This window comes from Erinaceus europaeus, chromosome X, assembly GCF_950295315.1.
Source record: "Erinaceus europaeus chromosome X, mEriEur2.1, whole genome shotgun sequence".
NCBI classification, from domain to species: Eukaryota; Metazoa; Chordata; class Mammalia; order Eulipotyphla; family Erinaceidae; genus Erinaceus; species Erinaceus europaeus.
In genome coordinates, this window is record NC_080185.1 from 22,726,988 (window position 1) to 22,738,715 (window position 11,728).

Consider the following 11,728-nt stretch of genomic DNA (forward strand, 5'->3'; position numbering starts at 1 on the left):
ACCTGGATAAAAGAAGTGTCTCTAGCTGTGCTGCTGGGAAAATTCCGGAGGCAGGAACGAGCCCTTGCCCCGGGTTTCCAACATCACGCTGGCTCAAAGAGGAATGATCAGATCCCTCCCAGCGTTGTGCCTGTCTCAACAGGCTGTTATGCCCGCACCTTCATAGCTCACAGAGACAGCTGGAACCTGTTGGGATATGTGTAAGCTTGATAGATCTTAGGGAGAACTCCCCCCATCCTTGGATGGAGGTCTGAGAAGATACCCCCTTGTGAGTCTCTCTTGCCAAGGTGAGCAAAGGGGAAAAACCCTCTCTCAGACTTAGTTCTTCCCTTCTTGACTCTCAAGCCCACAGAAACCTCACTACCTCTCTCCATTAACTGCAGGCCACATGGCTGCCTACCTTAAGGTTCATTTACTCAAAGTTCACCTCACCCCCTGATCACAGAGGAGAACACACCTTATCACACACTCCATCATACACCTCAGACCCCAGACAAGGGAAATTCCAAACTATATGGCCTCTGATATCCATCTTCTCTCTGTCTCACCCTACTGGTTTAACACCTATGCTTCTCTCAAACACCTTTGGATAATTAAGTTGCTTGCGTCATGGAGAATAACTGTCTTGTATCTCATCAATTCCTGTCATACCGGCCCCCTACCATAGGGGCAAGCTGACCTTTAAGAAACCTGTAATTTCTGACATGTTTGAAATATGTTCTTTGTCTGAATTCCTATTTAAGTCCACGTTTTTCTGCCATTAAATGAGAGTTCCTCCATTCTCCCCAGTGTCTCTTGTCTGTCTTCGCATCGTCCCTTGAACGAGCGAGAGATAGCCGGTCAGGTTTGCCTTCCAGCTGGACCCCACCTCACGAGAGTGCCGGCAGAAACCTTCTATTTCGTGCTGCTGCTGAGCCAGAGGGGACTGCTCTCCACTTTGTGCTCGGTGTGACAGTACAAAGCTTGCCTTCTCTTCTGCAGAGTCCATCCTAGGAACCCACAGTGTGAGTAAAGGCTGGCGTTGTGGCTCCATGAAGGAGCAGAAGACCCCAGTTTGGATCCCAGCCTCAGAGCTGGGGAGATAGCATGTGGTTACATGAAAGACTTTCCGGCCTGGCTGTGAGGACCCAGACTCCGGCTAAGGCAGCGGCATCAGCTCAGCTGAGCAGCACCCAGCTTAAACTATTCATGCCAGGACCATGCCCATAAGGAGAGTCCCTCAACTCTGTTGGAGCACACTTGCCTGTGCTGCCGCCATGATGGCCACGATGGCTTGGGATCACAGGCTGTGTGACGGGCGCCCTCTCCTCTTCAGGCTGAAGGAGGGACAGCCGAGGGCACCTCCGTCCACAGATCAGCTGCCCTAGGGAGGCAGGAGATCGCTCCCCTACTCTGTCTTTGGCCATGTCCTTGGGACTGGGTGTGGGGGTGTGTGAACCCCTCTTGGTCTTGAGGCTGCTGGCACTGTGCCCCCCACCTCCCTCAAGAGAGGTCAGGAACTCCAGGCATCACCAGCCAACCAGCGGCTGTGTCGACCATAGAGCCCACAAGCCAGCGCCCCGCTCATAGCATCTGTCTGACCTTTGTTTCTGGACAAAACTGGGGCCTGGAAGCCCAGTCCTGTGAGCAAGGGTGGACCAGCCTCACAGGCCTCAGAAGGGAGGGTTCTTTCTTTCTGAAAGACTGACTCGACTTGTGTTTGGGAGAATTCTGAATGCCACTCAGCTGTGACTTATGGGGATGCTAGGGATTGAACCCGCACCTCAGGGGCCTTGTCCTCTGAATCTCCCGCACAGTCTCCCTGGCCCAGGACACCATCTGGGCTCTGGCACCTGTGCTCTGTGTGGTGAGTGCCCCTCCCCTCAGCAGGGAGCAATCTTGAGGACAGCAGCCTTGCTTTCTCCTCGGAGATCTGTGGGCTGAGGCTTTGCTCCAGGATCCTGTCAGGGAGCAGACTCCCCTACTCTGCCATGGCTTCTCCCTTGCTTGGAGCAGCCCCTCTGTCTCAGCCTCCTCGTGGGTGATGGCTCCTCTGTGAGAGAACCTCCTCACGGGCCCACGCTTCCAACCTGAAGGCACAGAGAGAGTGAGAGGGGATGGGGGCTGGCACCTCACCTTGAGCCTCTGAAACTCCCCAAGGGAGGGGTCTGTTGCCAACTGCTCAGTCTAGTGCCAGGGCAACAGGAGACACACAGAGCAGGGCACTTTGGAGAAGCTTCAGTCCTTGACCAAGGAAGGAGCAGGGCGAGCTGGTGCTAACATCACCAACCCTTCTCCCCAAAGGGGCAGACGGACAGTGTGTGTGCAATCCCAAAGCGACAGCATGGGGCAGTCACCATTTCTTTGAGAAAGGGACGGGAACTTTCTGGTGACATGGCCGCACTCCATTTCCGCCTGTAGATAGTCAGGCTGGAAGCGCCTGTCGGCGGGTGGGTTGGGGTTTCATGCCTCAGTGAGGCCCCCTCTGCCCCCAGCACCCAGTCTCTTCCTGTCCCCCTGCTCCACTATCCCCCCAGCAGTGGAAAGGCGATTCACCTGCCCCCTGGCCCCTGCCTTATGTACCGAGGACCACTACAAATGGGGTGATTCATGAGCCTTCTTGTGCTTCATTGGGGATCGATTCAAAAGTTGCAGGAATCCCCAGAAATGAGGCTCAGATCTGGGCGGCAGGTGCACACCTGGAATATCTGACGTCATCCATGTCCCTTCTGCAGATAGCCTTCTGTCTTGCCGTGTTTGCAGAGAAGCTTCGGGAAGGCCCGTGCTGCAAAGGGAATGCAGAGATGGTCAAGAGCCTGGTTACAGGCAAGGTGGTCAGGTGAATGGCCTGGTTAGAGGGATAGATGGGTCTGGCCAGCTTCAGTGATCTGTGAGCAGACCTCTTGGGGAACCGGGGAAGGTGCTGCTTCACACTGGGTCTTGGGCCTTCCTCACACACTGCCCCCAACTCCAACACTGTTTTGACTCTACTCCACTGGAGTCCTTGGGAATGACACTGGATGGAATCGACTTCCCCTTTCCCACAGCCAGAGGAGGGCTCTACGAGGACAGAGGCCTGGGGTGTCCTGACCTCCTCAGAGGCCCAGGGCCAGCAGCAGTAAGGGCAGGAACGATGAAGTGCCTACTGTGTCGAGCCCCCGGACTGGCCTCTTCTACTCCATCTCTCCAAGCCACTGATCATCACCAGTCACCCACAGGACTCCCTCAACACTTGTTTCCCCACTGATATCCCTTCAAAGGGAAACTGGACCACAACAAACAGAGGAGCCCCAAGTGGTGATCCACCAGCCTATAGGTGCCAGAGCCCTGGGCACAAAGCAGAGGACACAGGGCGCAGAGCCCAGGGAACTGGGCACAGGGCAGGAGGACACAGGGCACAGAGCCCAGGGGACAGGGCACAGGGCACAGGGCAGAGGCAGGTTGCAACACAAGGTATCCTCATTCTGGCGCTTGTGTTTACAACCAGCTGTGACCCGTCAGGACCAGCTCCCTGGAGAGAGAGAGGCGGGGAGTGTGAGGGACTCTGGTGTGGGCTGACTCACCTTGGACGCCTAGTCTCTGCACTGCCCCAGACAAGTCTCAGGCCTTGCTCTGGTCCCACTCCCTCCAGATTCCACTCTTTCCTTCCCTCCAGGGTTCCAGAACCTGCTGCCAGTGCTTTCAGTGTGCTGGGTGCTAGGGCCACAGTCCCTGTCCTGTGGGAGGTGGAGGACAAGTGGGCAGAGACAGTGGTGCTTCTTGTCCACCTACCAGGCAGACAGTGGGAGTGACCTCAGCAAAGTGCGACTTGGGGATCTCCAGTGCCTGACTCCTAGGGACACATCACTGTAACAAGTCTCTGCGCACAAAGAGACTCCGAGGCTGCAGCTTCTAAGTTCAGAAACACAGTGTGTACCAGCAACCCCGTGTCTGCAGAGAAAGTTACACAGGATGGAGCAGGCCCAGGAGCTGCAGTGCCCTTCCCACAGGTCAGGACCGATTGAAAGCACATGCCCCATCTGTGGGGGCAGGGGGGAAAGGAAAAAAGGAGAGGGGGTGCAGAAGGCATACACACACACACACACACACACACACACCACAGGGCAGCAACTGACCTTGAGGAAGGAAGAAGCCCTCCTTTTCCACAACACGGACTGCCTTCAAAGGCACTATGTTAAGTGAGAAAGCAGGGACTGGGCAGGGGGGTGGGATGGGTACAGCACTGCACCAGGAACTTAGCACAGCCAGACTGTAAACTAGAGCTTGGAATGAATGCAGTGACAAGGGGAGTCGGAGCAGGGACCGGGGGCATGGAGGTCTAGGACACACACCGGGCCTGGCAGCTCAGTGGGTCCCAGTGCTGACATGAGCAGCTCTTTGCTAAAGTGACAGTCCCAGAGGGATCAGGGAGACACCGTTTCCCGGTACATGGGGGGAACTGGCAGAGAATGAGTTCGGGGGTAGCAGGCGCAGCAGAGTGACAGTCAGCAAGACTGCCCGAGTTGGAGTTGTAAACTGGGAGGTCACCAGGAGGTGGAAACCTGACTGCTCCCGCCACAAAAAGAAATGACGTTTAAGTGGGGTGATAGAGACGGGAGCTCATGCTACGGCGGAGAGCCAGTCACCCGAGTGAAGTGGTCACAACAGCACGCTGCAGACCTGAACCACACAGGATGGCGCATGGTAAGGTTAGTCTCTGTGGGTGAATTGCCCCGCTTAGCTGAGGGGCACAGATGTGCCGTGGGAGTCCTGGTAAAGACTCAAAGGCACACAACTTAAAATATTTTAACTCAAAAGTCCTAGTTTACTTTTTTTGCAAATTCATGTCTTTTGGCTATCCACACTCCACACATTGATGAAGCTACGTGGGAGACACCCTTCAGCTCTTGACTTCTTCTTTAGTATAGTCACTGCTAGTCCCATGCACTGTGTCCCTAGATACTCAACCTCATCTTTTCTTTGTTTTTTTTAAAGTTATCTCATGCTTTCATTAATCATTAATATTATTTTATTAATGATTTAATGGAGATTTATAAAATCACAGATATGGGTATAATTCTACACTGTTCCCTCCACCAGAGAGGGCCCCATTCCCCTCCACTGGAAACTGTAGTTCTCCCAAGATCATAGATAGAGGTTAACTTTATACCTGTTTATAGCTATAAAGATCCCCCCATTCTTACTCCGGCCCTACCTTCACTTCCTTTCTGTTTTTTATATGTAAACTTTTTTAAAAATGTTGCCCCCCCACTTTGTTACCCTTGTTGTTTTATTGTTGTCATAGTTAGTATTGTTGTTGGATAGGACAGAGAGAAATGGAGAGAGGAGGGGAAGACAGAGAAGGGGAGGGAAAGATAGTCACCTGCAGACCTGCTTCACCACAGGTGAAGACCTGACTCTCCTGCAGGTGGGGAGCCGGGGGCTCGAACCAGGATCCTGACTCAAGTCCTTGCGCCTCACCCCACCTGTGCTTAACCCCTTAACCCGCTGCGGCTACCACCTGACCCCCCCCCTTCACTTCCTTTCTAAGTGGCACCTACACCTACTAGTCCTTCAGTGTCCTTCCTTTCTCCTCTTGCCTCTCTCAGATAAAGGAAGCAGTAGATGTTGTCCAACCTCTGGTGTTGTGAAGATCCACTTCCTTTTCAGTGATGGTATAAAAACAAAGACTGCTAGTGACAAATGTGTCAGGTCCCAGTGGAATTGGGCCACACTTGTCATCTTTCCCTATCTTCTCCCTGTCTGGGGGGCATGGACCAAAACTTTTTGGGGTACAGAAGAAAGGACTTCTGGCTTCTATATTCAACCTCATCTTTTTATTTCTTTATTGGGGTATTAATGATTTATAGTCAATAATGATACAACCCCCACTAGGTCCTCCTCTGCCATTATGATCCAGGACCTGAGCCCTCCTCCCCACCCACCCCAAAGTCTTGCAATGCACCAACTCCAGTCTAAATTCTGTTTAGAGTTTTCTCTTCTGACCTTGTTTTTAAACTTCTGTCTGAGTGAGATCATCCCATATTCCTCCTTTTGCTTCTGTCTTATCCCACTCAACACGGTATCTTCATTTGCCAACCAGGATGGGGTAAAGAAGGTGAATTCACCATGAACCTGAGACTTTGAAGCCTCAGGAATAAGAGTCTCTTTGCATAACCATTATGCCATCTACCCCTGTTTGCATGTCTCAGTTTTCCACATAACAACTCAAATCCCCTCTGGGTCCTCCTCGGCCATAATGTTCCAGGATCAGAAACCACCCCCCACCCCCAGAGTTCTTTACTTTGGTGCAAGACACCACACCCAGTCCACGTTCTGCATTATGTTCGTTGTTCAACATTTTTTTATATTTTATTATCTCTATTATTTATTGATTGGCTAGAAACAGAAATGGAGAAGGGGTGATACAGAGGGAGAGAGGCAGAGAGACACCTGCAGCCTGCAGTCCTGCTTCACCAGTTGCAAAGCTTTCCCTTTGCAGGTGGGGATCGGGGGCTTGAACCTAGATCTTTGTGCATTATAGCACGTGTGCTCAACCAGGCACATCACCACCTGTCCCCATTTTTTTTTTGTAATTGAATTCATTTCATTGAAGATGCCTTTAAAATGTATATGGAAAAGAGTTCTGTCAATATTTTCCTCTAAGTATTTGATAGTTTCTGATCTAACATCCAAGTTCTTGATCCATTTGGAATTCACTTGTGTGTTTGCTGAAATATAGAGGTTCAGTTTCATTCTCCTGCATGTTTCAACACAGTTTTTCCGACACCATTTGTTGAAGAGACTCTCTTTTCTCCATTTACTAGCCTGGGCACCTGGGTCAACGATCAGATGTCCATAGGTGTGGGGGCTTCTACCTCACCTTTTTTTAACTGCAGAGTAGCATTCCGTTGACTATATATCCCATAACTTCTCAGTCCAGCTTTCTGTCCTTGGGCACATAGGTTGCCTCCACTACTTGGCTGTTGTGAACAATGAAGCTGTGAACACAGGGGTGCATGTGTCCCTTTGAGTAAGTGTTTTCTGGCCTTTGCATATATGCTTTGGCCAGTATTGCCGGGTCATAGGCTATTGCCCCCATCGGCGGTCTGGGCAGCGGGACACTTCATGGAGCGCACACATCACCGTGCACAAGGACTCCGGGTTCATCCCCACTTCTCTGGCAGGGGTGAAGCTTCACAAGTGCTGAAACAGGGCTGTGGGTATCTCTCTCCCTCTCTGTCTCCCACTCCCTTCTCAATTTCTCTGTCTCTATCCAAAACAAATGAGATAAAAATTATTCTACCAACAATTTTAGAAGACTACCTCTTAGATTTAATAACAAAACATTTTATTTTAGGAAAGCATAGCAGAATTAATGATGAGGCTTATTGACTTAGGGGGCTGAACAGCTTGTGGGGAGCTTGACTCTGGGTAAGGGGGGAGGAGGAGGGTGCTGGCTGACTGGATCTCACTCTAGTGGAAGCTGGGGCTGCTGGGAAGGAAGAGTTTTAGGAAAGTGATGGCTTCAGTGAAATGGGACTCTGCATTGGCAGAGAGAGAAATTCACCTAACCAGAAGCAAGGAAAGGCAGTGACACATTTCCCAGCATGTATTGTGACCCAGAATGGCCACCCTTGTGCCCAGCACCGATTTCTGTCTGGAATAATTGGGCACCCTGAAGCAGAAAGCTTGTAAACCCTGTGGTGTGCCCCCCTCACTCCCCTATGGGAAAGGAGATGAAGAAACGGATGGTGCCATGGTGCCAGTGTCACAGCTTTACTCCACAGGGATATGGTCACCACCCCACCCCAACTCAACCAAGGCCCACCCTCACACAAGTGCCACCAAAGGGAAACAGCTGGGAGGCCTTGGGGCAGGCCGGGGGTGGGGGGCGCTTCCCAGTCTCAAGACAGCTCGAGGCACACTCACAGGGGTGACCTCCTGAGAGAACTGAAGTGGGCAGGTGTCCAGTCCCGGGTTTCTGGTTTACACCTTAAAGAAGGGGCGTGGAGTGAAAGCTCATGGAAAGCTCACAGATTTCCCAGGGTGTGGGGGTATGAACGGTGCTCAGGGTTCTGCTGCACTGGTGTGTCTGCTCTCCTGCTGCCTCACTGCTGGGGCCATACTCAGCCACTAAGATGTTCCTCAGCCTTCATCTTGGGGTGTGTGTGTGTGTGTGTGTGTGTTCCTCAGCCTTCAGCTTGGTGTGTTTGTGTGTGTGTTCCTCAGCCTTCAGCTTGGTGTGTGTGTGGTGTGTGTGTGTTCCTCAACTTTCAGCTTGGGATGTGTGTGTGTGTGTGTGTGTGTGTGTGTGTTCCTCAGCCTTCAGCTTGGTGTGTGTGTGTGTGTGTGTTCCTCAGCTTTCAGCTTGGGATGTATGTGTGTGTGTGTTCCTCAGCCTTCAGCTTGGTGTGTGTGTGTGTGTGTGTGTGTGTGTGTGTGTGTGTAGGACAGCCCCAGTAGTCAGAGTGGCCCTTCCCAGGACAATCCACTGTGGCCAGTGCATCACTCTGACCTGAGTCCTTCTAGGCCCAGCACGCTGAGCGGAAGCTTTCTCTTCACTCCCTCAACTAGCTAGAAAGTAGCTGGAGGCCTGAGCAGAGTCGGGATTCCACCAGAAATGACCTTTCTGCCTGAAAGGTCTTTAACAGCAGAGCAGGGGCTCTTCATCACCTGTAACCCACCCTCCTCTTCTTTCTCCTCCTCGGAAGAAGGGCAAATGCTAGAAGAAGAAGAAGAAGAAGCACCCGCCCATTGCTGGGCTCAGGATTTTTAAAAAATACAGATTTTATATATTTATTTATTATTGTATAGGGACCGAGAAATTGAGAGGGAGATTGAAAGAGACAGAGACACCTGCAACCGTGCTTTACCACCAGTGAAATCCTCCCCCCTGCAGGTGGGAACCAGGGGCTTGAACTTGGGTCCTTGCACATTGTCATGAGGGCACTTAACCAGGTGTGTCGCAGGCTGGCTCCTGGGCTCAGGATTTACACCCCCACTCTGTGTCCTTGTCTGTGGTGCCCATGTGTCCACGCAGTGCTGGAAGGACTCGATTGTATCTGCTTCTTACTAGTTTGTCTGCTATGAATTTGCTGAACGACCAGCCTGAGGAGTCTGGACTTGGGGGTTATCTCTACAGGACAACTGCAGTGAGGGAGACAAGAGGTCACCTCTTGGCACGGTCCCAACCATCCCTGTGAGGGAGCTCCACTGTGAGGAAACGCCAGGCCTGCTTCCCCAAGCCCCCCCCCCCACTTTGTTTCTGTCTCCCCCACCCCAGAAAGAGCAGATCACACTGATCTCCAGTGCGATTCCTCACCCTCCAGGAGTTTCTGCAAAGGAGCTTCTGCTGGCGGTGGGGGGTTCAGTTCAGCCCAGAAACCAGTCCTCAGTTTCTCCATCAAATGGGGGTGACAGGCAGCTGCTGAGATTGGGGAGCACCCAGCACAGTGCCAGCATCTGGGGCCTCTCCTGTGTCATTCCTGGCATTCTTCACAGTGGGGCCCTGGGCCTCCTCAGGACGCGGGAGGGGCCCCTCCACGTGGGCTCCTTGACATTGACACCTGCAGTCAGGCTGGGACTCCCAGGGACTCCCAGGGACAAGGCAGGGGGCAGGAGACAGCAGCCATTCCTCCTGAGGGGGTAGGTGCTCTGCTCGGGGTCCCTCTGGGAGCATTCAGACTCCAGGTGGCAGGTGAGAATTGCCCTCAGTGCCCTTCCCCAGGCTGAGCACCTCAGTGTGGCCTCACCAGGCATCCTCAGGGTGCCTCCCCCTGAACGAACCCCCCCCCAGGAGCCACTGTGCCCCCTACCACCTTCTCACAGACTTTCACCCCACCAAGGTCGGGTCTCTTTGGGGAGCACCTGGATGGAGTGGGCTGTGAAACCTAGGTGCCAAGTGGGGGAAGGGAGAAAGGAGAGCTCTGCTGGACTCTGTGCAGCCCCCAGGGGGAGGCAGGGGTCCCCTTCCCAGCTGTTGCTGACAGGGAGGGGGGGAGGGCGCACAACACAGTGACCCACCTCTCTCAGCCCAGCGCAACCCTGGGTGGCCAGGGAATTGTCTGTGAGCACCAGAGTCTGTGTGGAAGCCCAGGTTTCAGCGCGAGCACCCCTCATGACACCAGCCCTGCGCAGCAGGTGGGGCTCAGAGCAGATTAGGCACTCCCAGCAGGGCCCTGAGCTCACCCTGCAAACCCCCCCCAGGTCAGGGGCACCTCACCAGAAGCAGGACACCTCCAATTTTGGTCTGCACTTTATTGAACCCAAGAACTTTAACTTAGAGAAAACAAAATCTGAGATCTGACAAGGACAGAAACGAGAGCAGGTGTGTGAGGGGCACAGCGGGAACCACGAGAGGCACAGGGGCATCAGGCAGCCCTTGTGGGCTTCAGCACAAGCGTTGGCAGCGCAGAGACAGCAGACACACACAGTGTGGGCAGCCAGGGGCAGGGGCAGGGGCAGGGTCGGGGTCTGGCAAAGAGGCGGCATAGCAGAGGCCACCTGCCAAGGACTCAGGTCAGAGGGCAGGAAAGCAGAGGCAGAGTGCTGCCAAGGACCTGGCCGCCTCCTGAGAGCCAGGACAGCCAGGCATGGGGCACAACCAAGGGACACGTTTTCCCCTGGTGCTGCGGGAGCTCTACTGCTGGGGGCTCTGGAGGTCCTTACCCCATCTCTCCCCCTGAAGACCAGGCCTCCCAGGCCCCACCCACACAGCCCCCCACGGAGGCCCTGGTCCAGGATGGGGGTGGGCCTAGCTCATCCTGTCACCTGCCTCCCAAGTCCCCCCCACACACACACAGGAGGCTGCAGCTGGGGGTGGAGACACCCAGAAGGTGAGACCTGCTTCAACAGGGCCCACTGACACACCACCCCAAGGAGAACGCACTTCTCTGGGGCACCTCAAGATCTCTGGGGGGCTGGGCAGCTGGTAGGCTCCTAGAGGGGTCCTGGGTGGGAAGGACTTGAGTGGAGGTGGGGCAGCCAGGCCCAGGGGGTCCCCAGAGGCTCGGCACCAGGCAGGAAGGCAGCAGGCCCCACCAGGGGTGACCTACATGATCCCTGGCAGCCAGGGGTGAAGGGTGTTCGGTCCCCCAGGGCCAGGCAGCCAGTCCTTCCCTGGCAGGGGCTGTGGGAGGTAGGTGGCAAGGAGGGAGCTGGCAGCAGACACGCCACTCTGTGCCCGTGACGGCTCAGCAGATGCCAAGGCGTCAGTCCCCAGAGGCCAAGCAGAAGGGCGGCCCAGCGGGTGGCGAGGGAGGGCTCCCCTCAGGCAGGTCTCCAGCTCAGCAGCACACCCAGGGCCCACAGGCAGCCCAGAGATTCTCCCTGGGATCCTGGGGACAGAGACAGGGCTGATGTCAGGCTGGGGTTCCCAGCCCAGGCTCATGCCGCCCACTCCCTGCACTGGGCCCAGGAGGCTCGCCCCACACTGAGGTCTGAGGCACCCAACCTCCAGGAGCCTGGCCGAGCCTGGTTGGGTGGGGGGTACCAGGCTAGAGAGGAACTCTGCTCTGAGGGTCTGGGCGGGGGTCTCAGGTGTCGCCCTCAGCTCAGACTGTGCCCCAGTCCCCCGTGTGCCCACCATCCTGCCTTGGGGGGGACAGGACGAATATCCCCCCAAGGCCAGTGCCCTCTCTTCCTGGTGAACATCTCCCCAAGGCAAAGTCCTCCCTCCTAACTACAGGAAAGAGTTGAACATCCCCCCAAGGCCACAGTCCTCCCTTCCTGCTCTTGGAGACAGAGTGAACATTCCTCCAAGGCCAGA

At 54.5% G+C, this 11,728-nt stretch overlaps 1 long non-coding RNA gene across 1 annotated transcript; it reads right to left on the minus strand.

The window, feature by feature from the left end:
- Positions 1-1,859: 1,859 nt before the first annotated feature.
- On the minus strand, positions 1,860-4,660 carry LOC132535924 (uncharacterized). Its single transcript, XR_009547633.1, has 3 exons — positions 3,543-4,660; positions 2,679-2,764; positions 1,860-2,069 (listed from the first exon to the last, which is right to left on the minus strand). It is a non-coding gene; the product is annotated as an uncharacterized LOC132535924 (long non-coding RNA).
- Between the last annotated feature and the right edge of the window lie 7,068 nt (positions 4,661-11,728).